The following is a 13,325-nucleotide window of genomic DNA, read 5'->3' on the forward strand; positions in this document are numbered from 1 at the left end:
TTTATGTCTATCACACTTTCCTTTATACACAGGGGCTAATATAGCAACTCTCCATTCATCTGGTACAGCTCCTCCGACCAAACAATAATCAAATAAGTACTTCAGATATGGTACTATATCCCAACCCATTGTCTTTAGTATATCCCCAGAAATCTGATCAATTCCAGCCGCTTTTCTAGTTTTCAACTTTTGTATCTTATTGTAAATGTCATTGTTATCATATGTAAATTTTATTACTTCTTTGGCCTTAGTCTCCTCCTCTATCTCGACATTTTCCTTGAAACCAACAATCTTTACATACTGCTGACTGAATACTTCTGCCTTTTGAAGATCTTCACATACACACTCCCCTTGTTCATTAATTATTCCTGGAATGTCCTTCTTGGAACCTGTTTCTGCCTTAAAATACCTATACATACCCTTCCATTTTTCACTAAAATTTGTATGACTGCAAATTATGCTTGCCATCATGTTATCCTTAGGTGCCTTCTTTGCTAGATTCAATTTTCTAGTAAGTTCCTTCAATTTCTCCTTACTTCCACAGCCATTTCTAACTCTATTTCTTTCCAGTCTGCACCTCCTTCTTAGCCTCTTTATTTCTCTATTATAATAAGGTGGATTTTTACCATTCCTTACCACCCTTAAAGGTACAAACCTGTTTTCGCATTCCTCAACAATTTCTTTAAACCCATCCCAGAGTCTGTTTACATTTTTATTTACCGTTCTCCACCGATCATAGTTACTTTTAGAAACTGCATCATGTCTGCTTTATCAGCCATATGGTACTGCCTAATAGTCCTACTTTTAAGACCTTCCTTTCTATCACATTTATTTTTAACTACCACAAAAACAGCTTCATGATCACTAATACCATCTATTACTTCAGTTTTCCTATAGAGCTCATCTGGTTTTATCAGCACCACATCCAGGATTTTTTTCCCTCTGGTTGGTTCCATCACTTTCTGAATCAGCTGTCCTTCCCATATTAACTTATTTGCCATTTGTTGGTCATGCTTCCTGTCGTTCGCATTTCCTTCCCAATTGACATCTGGTAAATTCAGATCTCCCGCTACAATCACATTTCTTTCCGTGTCGTTTCCCACATAGCTGACTAACCTATCAAATAATTCCGAATCCGCGTCAGTGCTACCCTTTCCCGATCTGTACACTCCAAATATATCAAGTTGCCTATTATCTTTAGAAATGAGCCTTACACCTAGAATTTCATGTGTCTCATCTTTTTCGTAGCTTACAAATTCTTCTTTCACCAGAATGAACACTCCCCCTCCCGCCATTCCTGTCCTATCTCTACGATACACACTCCAGTGCCGTGAGAAAATTTCTGCATCCATTATATCATTTCTCAGCCATGATTCAACTCCTATTATAATATCTGGTAAATATATATCTATTAAATTACTTAATTCTATTCGTTTCTTTACAATACTTCTACAGTTCAACACTAACAATTTTATGTCATCCCTACTTGATTTCCAGTTCCCTGTTCCCTTATCACTGCTCCCTACGCCATTCCGTTTCCCTGAATGTACCTCCCTATTACCCTTCCAAACAAATTTCCTAACTTATACGTACCACTGCGGTTTAAATGAAGGCCATCTGAGCGCAGATCCCTATCTCCTACCCACCCATTAGGATCTAGAAATTTCACTCCCAATTTCCCACATACCCACTCCATAGTCTCATTTAAATCCCCAATCACCCTCCAGTCAGTATCCCTCCTACACAGTATTCCACTAATAACAATCTCCGCTTTCTTAAACTTCAACCGTGCTGCATTTACCAGATCCCACACATCTCCAACTATGTTGGTACTTATATCAGCTTGCCTTACGTTGTTGGTACCAACGTGAAACACTACCACCTTCTCCTTCCCCTCCTCCCTCTCTTCTACTTTCCTCAACATCTGCCTCAACCTAATTCCTGGATAACATTCTACCCTGGTTCCTTTTCCTCCACACACTTTCCCCACGTGTCTAACGATGGAATCCGCCATGACCAGAGCCTCAACCCTCCCCACCTCATCTGATCCCCTCCCCTCCTGGTCAGCCCTATCTTCTCTCACTGCTGCAGAAGCTACTTCCTCCTTCCTTTTCTCCTTCCCATGACTGTGTTCCACCTGTCTTTTCCTATCCTCTACTCTACATTTCCCTTTCCTACCTTTTCCCTTCCTCCTACTTCCACGCATCTCAGCAACAGTTCCCTGTCCCTCATCTTCCCTCTGTTGTTCTACCTGGAGTGACTCGTACCGATTTCGCACAGACACCTGTCCTGAATTCTGATCCTGAATAGAGCCCTTAGCCTGCAATCTCCTTCCCCTTAGAACATTAGACCACCTGTCTTCTACAACTCCCCCCTTTCCTTCCCCTCCCTCTTGTACACCTACGTAACCTGTACATTGTTTGAGGGAGTCCTATCTTTCTTCCTGTCTTCTGTGAGAATCCTAATTATCTCCCTCAAACTTTCCAACTAATCCCTCATACCCCTCAATGCCTCACCACACCCACAATAAGTACACTCGCGCTCCTTAGTCATTCTTTACGGGGGGGGGGGAATGAAATTCAAAAATAAAATAACTTATTAGCAAAAAATAAATGAACGAAGGGATATATTGTCTGGGATAGTACACAACAATAAGGCAGAAATCAATCAATCAATCAATCAATCAATCAATCAATCAATCAATCAATCAATCAATACTGATCTGCATTTAGGGCAGTCGCCCAGGTGGCAGATTCCCTATTTGTTGCTTTCCTAGCCTTTTCCTAAATGATTTCAAATAAATTGGAAATTTATTGAACATCTCTCTTGGTAAGTTATTCCAATCCCTAACTCCCCTTCCTATAAATGAATATTTGCCCCAGTTTGTCCTCTTGAATTCCAACTTTATCTTCATATTGTGATCTTTCCTACTTTTATAAACGCCATTCAAACTTATTCGTCTACTAATGTCATTCCACGCCATGTCTCCGCTGACAGCCCGGAACATACCACCTAGTCGAGCAGCTCTTCTTCTTTCTCTCAATTCTTCCCAACCAAACATGGCAACATTTTTGTAACGCCACTCTTTTGTCGGAAATCGCCCAGAACAAATCGAGCTGCTTTTCTTTGGATTTTTTCCAGTTCTTGAATCAGGTAATCCTGGTGAGGGTCCCATATACTGGAACCATACTCTAGTTAGGGTCTTACCAGAGACTTATATGCCCTCTCCTTTACATTCTTACTACAACCCCTAAACACCCTCATAACCATGTGCAGAGAACTGTACCCTTTATTTACAATCCCATTTATGTGATTACCCCAATGAAGATCTTTCCTTATATTAACACCTAGATACTTACAATGATCCCCAAAAGGAACTTTCACCCCATCAACGCAGTAATTAAAACTGAGAGGACTTTTCCTACTTGTAAAACTCACAACCTGACTTTTAACCCCGTTTATCAACATACCATTGCCTGCTGTCCATCTCACAACATTTTCGAGGTCTCGTTGCAGTTGCTCACAATCTTGTAACTTATTTATCACTCTATAAAGAATCGCATTATCCGCAAAAAGCCTTACCTCCGATTCCACTTCTTTACTCATATCATTTATATATATATAAGAAAACATAAAGGTCCGATAATACTGCCTTGAGGAATTCCCCTCTTAATTATTACAGGGTCAGATAAAGCTTCACCTATTCTAATTTAATGTGACTGCTGGCAGTAATGATGCTCTTCAACACTAGCGCTAATTATGTGCACTATTTTCTGCTACGTAGTTGAATTCCTGTATGGGCAACAGATGGCAGGCACATACTTACCCCAACACAAGGTCAGTCTAGAGCAGGGCCATCCAGCTATTGCGCTCCGAGAGCGCGCCCGCGCTCGGGGAGCACTGGGCAGTCAGACTAGCGCTCCTCCCCCTACCACCACTACAGTGTGGCAGCGAGGAGACCTGAGACAGACGATGTTCGGACCGCGCTGACTAGATACGTACGTACAGTCGTGCGTCCGTCGGCTTTTGTGGGTTTGTTGACATCATATTGATAAGGCTGTTTTGCCATAACCAACATACCGCATATACAAATCGAAAGGTACTCCGATGTATGGAATATGCAGGAAACGAAATGAAGTGTTAAGTAGGGAATGCAGTAATGCGATTTATTCAAAACTGAAATTTGAACATATCTGAGAGGAAAAATAAAAATTTTACCAATATTATACCAATATTCTTACACTGTCTGCACTAAGAGAAAATGTTCGAACAATTACATCTAACACCGCTTGGGGTTCTGATAATTCTGAAAATCTCTTTTCAAATTCTTCTTGTAATTGGCGAATTGCCTGCAAGTACTCATCAAAGTCGACACCTTATTTCACTGCTTCAAGCAATGGAAAATGTCCTGCGTTCCTTGCACGCAACTGGTTTTCCCACAAAATCAATTTTCTTTTGAACGCTTAAATTTCTTCCACCAAATCGCAGATATTGTGCTTTTCGCCCTGAAGCCAAGTTTTTTTCTTTTTGCTATTGGCTTTACGTCGCACCGACACAGATATGTCTTATGGTGACGATCAGGCAGGAAAGGGCTAGGACTGGGAAGGAAGCGGCCGTGGCCTTAATTAAGGTGTGAAAATAGGTAACCATGGAAAACCATCTTCAGAGCTGCCGACAGAGGGGTTCGAACCTACTATCTCCCGAATACTGGATACTGGTCGCACTTAAGAGATTGCAGCTATCGAGCTCGGTAAGCGAAGTGTTCAAGATGGGCAGTAAAGTCACTGAAAAAGACCCAGTCCACCACCCACTTAGGATTACGCAAAAGAATTTCGGGCCGCCCTTTTGTGTCATAAAATGTATCTATTCATGGAATAGATACCTTCCATGAACCGTCTCTACATTGTGTGTGTATGTTGTGTTACAAACATTGCGATCGCTATCATTTCAGCAAGTGCAACAAGAGAACAAAATCTTTACTAGAATATGCGAAAGATTAATGTATTCTTAATGCACATTTGTGCACTATTAAATAAATAAAAGGTATCTATTGCATTCCGCAAGCAAAAAACTCGATGAAGCACCTTCGTCTTGCTCAGCCATCTTACTTCTGCATGGCACGGGATATCCGGATACTCCACTTCGAAGTCATCCAAGAACTCTTTGATTTTTTTTTTTTTTGCTATTTGATTTACGTCGCACAGACACAGGTAGGTCTTATGGCGACGATGGGACAAGAAAGGCCCAGGAATGGGAAGGAAGCGGCCGTGGCCTTAATTAAGGTACTAATTAAGATTCAGCCACAGCATTTGCCCGGTGTGAAAATGGGAAACCACGGAAAACCATCTTCAGGGCTGCCAACAGTGGGGTTCGAACCCACTATCTCCCGAATGCCAGCTCACAGTTGCGCGCCCCTAACTGCACGGCCAACTCGCCCGGTACTCTTTGAATTGACGGTGCGTGAGTCCATAGGATCGAAGAAAATTTACCACTCGCACAACGGTTCCGATTACGTCTTTAAGCTTGGCGACTTTTGCACAGATTGCCTCCTGGTGTATCAAGCACTGGATCGCCGCCATTAGGGTAGTACCGCTCTCAGTCATTTTTAATTTTACATAGCTGAGGGACCCCGTTCGTAGACTACGTAATGCAGATGCTCAATCCGTCGTTACACTCGTGAACCGCTCCCATTTTAATCCCATTGACTCAAAAACACCCCCCCCCCTGCTTTAGGGTTGCCAGATTTCCGGATGGCAAATAAGGAACAGTCGCTCGATTCCAGATGGCAAATAAGGAACACTTCAATTTCCATGCCATATAGCGCTACATTAAGACACCATAGCGATAATTAAGAGAAAATACCAGGGATATATTAACAAGTAAATGCCGTTAATAATATAACAGCGTCAGCATGAAATATGTAGGTACTTAACTTATTAAAAACTAATAGTGCGTTAGTCTTTACATTGAAATTAACATTTCACAAATACTTGTCATTTGAAGAAGCAATTTGTAACAGTTTCTTATTCAACAAAACTTTCTTGAGAAATTCTTTACAATTGTCATCATAGTTGAAGTACACAAGAAGTTCATTTTTATTGTATGTACTGAGCATCTGTTTCTGTCATCTCTCCATTTTATTGCCATTACTGAAAATACTCTTTCAGTACATGCATTCGATGGAGATTTAGTTAAGACAAACGTAAGTACCATCAAAATGTTCTTCAGTTTTTCTAGGCCAATTAAACCACTGATATATACAGTATAATGGAGGAGACTACATGCCCGCTAGTACCGCTAGAACACTGCCAGAAGCACTGTTCTCAACTGTGATGGCTGATCATTGGTCAGGTCAGAATAGAGAATATTTTGACCATAACCGCGCACTTTTTTGATACTATACTATTGTCTAAACCATGATATTTAAAAAAACGGAACATTTTGCGTACGGTTTAAATAGTGCACCGTACGCGGAACAAAATGAGAAAAAACCGTATTGTTCCGGGCAAAACCGTACATTTGGCAACCCTACCCTGCTTTGAAAATATCTAAATCGGTAGTGGTGTCTTTGAGAGCTACCAAGTCTAGGAAATCCTCGGTGACCCGAATATCGTCATCCACCCCTCGAATGAAAATAACGAGCTGAGCTGTTTCCGTAATGTCGGTTGATTCATTGAGGGCGATGGAAAAGGATACAGAATTTGCTGTCTTCTCCATTAATTGCTGTTGCATATCAACGGACATATTGTCTATTCTGCGAGCCACAGTTTGAGGAGAAAGAGAGATTTTGTGAAATTTCTCAACTAGCTCCATAGGACAAATACATGCCGCATCGTCCATTAGGCACTCCTTGATTACATTCCCTTCCGCGAAGGGTTTCCCAGCTTTGGAAATTTGAGACGAACATTTGTAGCTTGTTCGTAAATTGGGTCCACCAAACTCACTCTCCTCAATCTCCTGTCAGACAAAAATACGGCAAGTCACAACTTTAGTGATCTTCAGATAATTCAATCATTTATTCATTCCCGTTTGTAAACAAGCATTTAAAAATTAAAACAATAACACTTACAGAACAGTGCTGCTTGAAATTTTATTTCAATTCTTCCAACTTCGATTGGCGACTGGCGTCTGTCAAATCACCGTAATCATCCCTGTGGTTGGCACGGTAGTGGTGTTACAAATTGTGTTTTCTTTAACACATAAAACCTCAGTGGCACACTAAAAAATCGGCTGCTCTCTTCGGCCCGGCGGGCAGACCGCTCGCTCAGCCAGCCAAGCTCCTTCCTCCACTACCGAAACTACCTCAAAGCGCTCGGAGCACTGGCTTGGAGCACGGCCAGAGCGCTAGCGCTCGGGGAGCGCTGTTTGGATGGCCCTGGTCTAGAGAGACCTTGCCCCAACACACCCCCGACAACACGACTAGAGAGAGTGGCATATTGCGCATGCGTAAACCACGGATATCTGTTTCTGCGATATCCTGGTCTTGTCTACTGTACGTGCCGGCCGATGTCTCCCGCACCTCGCTACTCCCTACGCCCAGGTACGGACGGAGAGATTTCTTTCCAAGGGGGTTCATTCCAGACAAGTATACAGCCACGGAACGTGCGCAGTTCACATGAATTGAAAGCCAGTACGAGTATATTACGGATAGATGGGCTTCGAGATTGATAAGGGAGTTATGAATATTAAGTAGTTGAATAAAATTTGATATAAACTGGAGGTTCATTGCTCCATTGCGCTATACCAGAAACCGCCACTGCTTCCAACTACCACAGAGACAAGCAATAGTGAATACATCCCTCGATCCCACCTCTACCGCCTCAAGGGCATTGTCTTGGAACTTCAGACTCTGGGTCGGGGTATACAACTGGGGGGATGGCCAGTACCTCGCGCAGGCGGCCTCACCTGCTATGTCGAACAGGGGCCTTACGGGGGATGGGAAGATTGGAAGGGATAGACAAGGAAGAAGGAAGGAAACGGCCGTGGCCGTAAGTTGGGTACCATCCCGGCATTTACCTGGAGGAGAAGTGGGAAACCATGGAAAACCACTTCCAGGATGGTTGAGGTGGGAATCGAGCCCACCCCTACTCAGTTGACCTCCCGAGGTTGAGTGGACCCCGTTCCAGCCCTCGTACCACTTTTTAAATTTCGTGGAAGAGCCGGGAATCGAACCCGGGCCTCCTGGGGTGGCAGATAATCACACCATTACACCACAGGCGGGCATCATTATTATTATTATTATTATTATTATTATTATTATTATTATTCCGGGGTATCTGTGGAACGCAGAGGTGAAAGAAGGTGCTGGGGTGAATGGGTCTAACTACGATATCAAAGTTAATATAAAGCTTTAACAAAGGTTATATTTCTTTAGAATTTCAAAAATCAACAAATAACAACGTAACAGGTACAATTAGCAATTTAGGAACAAGGCAAGGAAAATACAATATAGAGAATTCTACAAGTCCTGGACTTCAAGCCCCTCGCCTTACGATTCTTGAACTCTCAGCTCAAATTTACAAAAGAGCACAAATTTATACAAGGGCAGAAATCCCCTAATTCAAAGAGCACTTGCTCGCAAAATTACAACATCTAGCCTTCAAGAGGCATTCATTAATCTTACAAAAACTTTGAAAAAGAGCTATCTGGCTCTCAGTTTTCCAAGCCTACAGCGTACAATTTCTGGCCACTAAAGGCACCACTTACAATTGGAAAATGATTATACAGGGGTATTGAATACCCAACCTAACGGGCGTTCATGGAAAAGAACAACGGTTAAGTAAATGGCCCGAACACAAAATTAATGGAGGCGAATACTTGCACTCCTAGATGTGAACACTAAAACCTAAAGGGCACTAGGCCGATGAAACAGGGGCTATTCCCAAACTGCTGAGGTGACTCGTATAGAAATTATATTACCACGTTACAGTTATGAAACGTAGTCACCTCAAACCAAGATGAAAGGGAGCTCGAGAGCGTACATCACTCTCTATCCCCCAATTTACAGTTAAAGATTTTATGAAGTTTTTACATTAGCCGGCAGAAAGTTACATTTTTAGAAAAGTAGGTTACATAATTAATAATTCGGACCTTTCCCTCGGGTTAAACTGAGGAGTTAGCAAGAAAGAAAGATGTTATGTGGCCATTACCTTGTAGATGTACCGCTGACCGATGAAAAAGGCCGCCCGCCTCCTGCTTTGACACACACACTTAGTAAGATGACGATCAATTGGCCAAGAGACGAGAAAAGCCGCAGTTTATAAACCCTCAGGGAAGGTTCCAGATCATTCACGATTAATCAAGACACACCTACTGAATTTTATTGGTAGGTTTCAAAAGTAACACTCAGAATCGGAGAAGAAGCCTGTAATAGGTGGAAAATTAATTACAGAAATTAGTGATTGGTTGGATTCAAAACTGGCGGAAAGAAAAGGTAAATATTGCCAACCTAAAAATAAATGAACATTAATTAGTTAAAAAAACCTAGAAATACAAAACTTCTTTAAGTTATAGGTTCTTTCACTTAGCACCAGGGTGCATGATCATAGTTTTTAGTGGTGTCATCAGTGGAAGAATGTCCAGACTTCTTGATGAATGTCAAACAAAACAAACAGAAATTCACTCAGGTTAGGAAACTGCACAATAACAAAATTACATCATATTTCTGTGGTGACATCTTCAGAGTAAAGTTCTAAGTTGGTGTAGTTTCACTTTCACTGTTTTGCCACTAGAGGAGTTCGTTTAGGCGCTGAATTTAAATGCGCGGCGTTGGGGTGTACCTCTCGGTACAATTATTATTATTATTATTATTATTATTATTATTATTATTATTATTATTATTATTATTATTATTATTATTATTATTATTATTACACTGGCGGAAAAAATCCAAACACCATGAAATAAGAAATGTAGAATGCGGAAATTATGGCAATATCCGCGCGGGAAAAGCCATCGCAAATGTGCCATACTGGTCCATTAATAACCGGTGGAATCGCCTGACTGTTGAATGCAGGCATGTAATGTATTTGAGGCATGTGAATGGTGTCGTAAAGGCGCTGGATGTCAGCTTGTGGGATGGAGTTCCATGCCTGTTGCACTTGGTCGGTCAATACAGGGACGGAATCTTCGAGTTAGTGTCTTCAAACTCTTCCCAGAACCTGTTTTTTTCTTCTGGATCTTTCTTGTTTGCCTGATTAATCGGTGCATGCACATTCACTATAGTATACACTTTATTGGTATTTTGGAAGGAGGGGGGTGGGACACGGCTGTTGGATGATGTGTAGTCTGTGAGTGAATCCAGAATCTTCCTGTTGACTATAAATCCAGTGCCTAGGTGAGGGATAGATTTAATGACATGTTTACCACCTTCACCTTTGAAAATCCCATAACCTTGTGACTCGAAAGCCTGTTCATCTGTAAATCTTGTCTGCTGAAGCGCAGCTATTACGATTTGATGTTGGGACAAGGTATCGGAGTTGTTTTAGCTTGCCGACCTTTAGAAGAGAATTCGCGTTAAATATAGCAATGAAATTCCGGCGTTTGTAACTGATCTTTGCTGGCGGAAGAGTCATCTGAGAAAGATCATTAGATTTTATACAAAAAACTGGAATCTAGTCGAATGTTCACACAGAAGCTAGAAGCCATTGGCCCCCAGAACTGGGAAGAATTACAAGAGGCCCTGATCGTAACAACTAAGGAGACAATGCTAAGGAAGGCACGGGAACATGCGTGATGGAACAGTGATTGCGATGCTGAGGTAAAGCAGACAGCTCGCCTGGCAGAGATGGAACTCTCAAAAGACCCAAACTAACTGGGCAAACTTCTTGAATGAGAAGAAACATGCTGCGAAAAACATCCGCAGAGTGAAACGTGCTTTCAACAGGGACCAGCTGACACAAACTGAGTGGGACTTTCAGAAGAATAACACACGAAATTTCTACAGAACCTTCAGACAAAATCTAAGCAGGTACAACTCCCGAGCCTACAGCTCACAAACTCCCACGGGAAAACAGCGTACAGTGACAAAGAAAATTGCCACATTCTGCTGGATTACTTACGTTCAATCCCTCCTTACTGTGAAGCCGACATACTACACAACGCACAATCAACCACCACAGAAACACGCACTAATAAATACATCCCTCCACATAGGGTTGGCATCCAGTTGTGAAATTGGGCTAAATCCACACCCCAATCGCAGAAGAAGAAGAAGTAACAGAAGGAGAAGAAGAAGACTATGCTTGTGTTGCTGAATATGAGGTCACTCTTAACGAGCCTCTACAGTGTAGGTCTAAATGTATGTATTCTCTCATAATTCCGATGTTAGATGTTTGACTGATCATCAAACCAAGAGATGTTCATGGTAAACGTTGCTTAGCAATAGAATGCCGAGTTACATGATCAAAATCTGGGACATGTAAAAAAAAAAAAAAAAAAAAAAAAAAAAAAAATAGATAAGCAATGAGTAAAACGTCTCTAAATGAAACTGACGGATAACCTGTACCGTATAGAAAATTTAAACTGCTTTCTTCCTCAGTCTTAACGTTTTAGTGAATAATAATAATAATAATAATAATAATAATAATAATAATAATAATAATAATAATAATTTTGAACAGGAAAACTGATCTAGAAAATATTCAGAAAAAGGAACGCAAGATCATTAGAAAAATTTTAGGCCCAAAACTCGTAGATGAATAGTACCGCCTTAGAGGGAAACAGGAAATCAAACAATTTTCTAACATTCACAGCGACATCAGAAAACGCAGATTAAGATTCTTTGGACATATAAAAAGGATGAACCCAGATAGACTTACCAAGCAAATAGTTGAATTTTATGAAAACCGAAGTAAAGCTAAAACGGACACAATAAAATGGATTGGCGAAATTAAAACAGATCTCAAACTGGCAGGAATTACACCTGAAGACATCCAAAGCCGGGTTATCTTCAGAACCAAAGTTCATAAGTGGCAAGTTGACCAAGAGGAAAAACCAAAGAAGAAGACCGGAACAACATGGTCTCAAGAGAGAAAAGAAGCACACAGCAAACGAATGAAGGAAGTGTGGGCACAAAGAAAGGCAAATGCCTGTCTCTAAGTACTTTGCGTAGTCCTAATGGGCTCATTCGCAATATATATATAATAATAATAATAATAATAATAATAATAATAATAATAATAATAATAATAATAATAATAATAATAATAATAATAATAATAATAATAATAATCGAGTGAGCTGACCGTGCGGTTAGAGGCGCGGAGCTGTGAGATTGCATTCGGGAGATAGTAGGTTCGAACCCCACTGTGTCGGCAGCCCTGGAGATGATTTTGCGTTGTTTCCCGTTTTCACACCAAACAAATGCTGGGGGCTGTACGGCTGCTTCCTTTCCCCTTCCTAGCTCATTCCTATTCCATCGTCTCCGCAAGACCTATCTGTGTCGGTGCGACGTAAACCAACTTGTAAAATAATAATAATAACAATAATAATTTCGGACACATTGGAAATGAGCGATGATAGGTTCGCTAAAAACAAAAGTTCAACTATTTCAACAAGTCCAAGCATTCTCGGGACACCGGGACAGATGACTGTAATCCGATACCGCCCCGGAAAACCCAGGAAGAATAGCAACCCTAGCTGTACATTCTAGTTTTACCTCTCTTTGTGTTGTTAGCGACACTCACCCACCTGTACTGAGATGGTGTTTGTGTCTGTTTTATTGTCGGCCATATCATCAGATTGCCCGAGCTATTGCATAGGGGCGCAGAAGATAAAACATCTTTGATTTGTTACACGTCGCGATAGTCAGTTAGAGTGGGGTTTGAATCCTCGTTTAGAGTTGAGAAAAGAGTCCAGTCTTAATAAATATACGGCAAGCTTCTGGGGAGACTGGGTTAGGGACTACTGTGTTTTAATAGGCCAGATCATATGCGGCTAGATAGGGAAGTAGAGAGTGGTGAGCCCTACCACCGCCCAGGGTGGCAAAATTTTAAAACATCAACAAGGCTTGTGGATGAAACAAACTTGACAACGGAAGTTTTGTATCAATGAAGATATATGGAAATACGGTGAAATAATTACAAGAAGCCTCGCACGTGATGCATGAATGTGAGAACGCTGTCTTCCAACACACAGTACGTGCATGATCACTTGCTATTGGTTTGTCCCTCTTGTCACCTGACAGGGTCATCATCATTATCCTCGTCACCGTTTCCTGCTGTTGCTGTTGTTGTTTCTGCTATTGCATGAAAATGTCTAGTTCGTTCATAAGCTCTTGAATCATCATCATCATCATCATCATCATCATCATCTTATTCTTCATA

The sequence above is a fragment of the Anabrus simplex genome, chromosome 1, assembly GCF_040414725.1.
Source record: "Anabrus simplex isolate iqAnaSimp1 chromosome 1, ASM4041472v1, whole genome shotgun sequence".
NCBI classification, from domain to species: Eukaryota; Metazoa; Arthropoda; class Insecta; order Orthoptera; family Tettigoniidae; genus Anabrus; species Anabrus simplex.